The following is a 1473-nucleotide window of genomic DNA, read 5'->3' on the forward strand; positions in this document are numbered from 1 at the left end:
ATTATTATTTTTGACAGGCAGAGGGGACAGTGAGAGAGAGAGACAGAGAGAAAGGTCTTCCTTTGCCGTTGGTTCATCCTCCAATGGCCGCCGCAGCCAGCGCGCTGCAGCCGGCGCACCGCGCTGATCCGATGACAGGAGCCAGGTACTTATCCTGGTCTCCCATGGGGTGCAGGGCCCAAGCACCTAGGCCATCCTCCACTGCACTCCCTGGTCACAGCAGAGAGCTGGCCTGGAAGAGGGGCAACCGGGACAGAATCCAGAGCCCCGACCGGGACTAGAACCCGGTGTGCCAGCGCCGCAAGGCGGAGGATTAGCCTAGTGAGCCGCGGCGCCGGTCAGCTTCCTCTATTTTTAAAACCCAAAACCCGTTTATTCTTCCCATCCCTCTCAGTCTATAGTAATCAACATTCTGTGTTTAGATTGAGTTGTAAATTAGTGTTGCCATTATGATTCAGTTCATTCTTGTTTTAGTTTTATTATCAGATATTAAACTGATAAGAACAGACACTACACTCGATCTCAGCCAAAAGGCCAAGAAGCGACGATCCAGTTCATTCTCATTCTCAACAACATTCTAACCAGCTTGGTGTCAGAACACACCTGGGTGCAAGGTGCCCTCTAATGCTGAAATAGTGACAACGCATCAATAGCATACTGGAAGTAAATCTTGATTTACAGTGCCATCTAGTGCTGAAATAGCAGAGAGTGTCATAAACTGGGGTGGGGGTGGGGGTGGGGGTGAAGCCTGCTTAGAATTTCTGCAAGGACAGGCACAAAGCCAGATTATGAATCCTGAAATAAATACCTAATCCTTCAATACTCAGATGGCAGCATGCACCAACAAGCATCAAGAAATTTCAGGGAACCATAACCTCACCTAATGAAAAAATAAGGTGCCAGAAAGCAACAAGATAGTAACTGAAATCTGCAACCTTTAGAATTGAGAAATTAAGGGGCCAGCACTGTGGCACAGTGGGTTAACACACTGGCCTGAAGCAACGGCATCCCACATGGCCGCCGATTCAAGACCTCGCTGCTCCACGTCTCATCCAGCTCTCTGCTATGGCCTGGGAAAGCAGTAGAGGATGGCCCAAGTCCTTGGGCCCCTGCACCCGCGTGGGAGACCTGGAAGAGGCTCCTGGCTCCTGGCTTTGGAACAGCCCAGCTCCGGCCGTTGCAGCCAACTGAGGAGTGAACCATCAGATGGAAGACCTCTCTCTCTGCCTCTCTTTCTCTGTCTCTGTGTAACTCTGACTTTCAAATAAATAAATAAATCTCAAAAAAAAAGAATTGAGAATTTAAAACATAGTGACAGTCAATGATGGGTGGGTGTTTGGCACAGCTGTTAAAACTGCCACTTGGGATGCCCACATCCCAAATCAGAATGTATGAGTTCCAATTTCAGCTTCCTGCTGATGCATACCCTGGGAGGCAACAAAGAGAATATCCAGATAGGAAATCAACAAAGAA

The 1473-nt window shown here is 48.7% G+C and overlaps 1 pseudogene; it reads right to left on the minus strand.

Annotated features, from left to right (window-relative positions):
- Positions 1-435: 435 nt before the first annotated feature.
- Positions 436-546, minus strand: LOC127485073 (U2 spliceosomal RNA; annotated as a pseudogene).
- Positions 547-1473: the final 927 nt, after the last annotated feature.

This window comes from Oryctolagus cuniculus, chromosome X (genome assembly GCF_051225735.1).
Source record: "Oryctolagus cuniculus isolate XC-2025 breed Fujian yellow rabbit chromosome X, ASM5122573v1, whole genome shotgun sequence".
Taxonomy (NCBI): Eukaryota; Metazoa; Chordata; class Mammalia; order Lagomorpha; family Leporidae; genus Oryctolagus; species Oryctolagus cuniculus.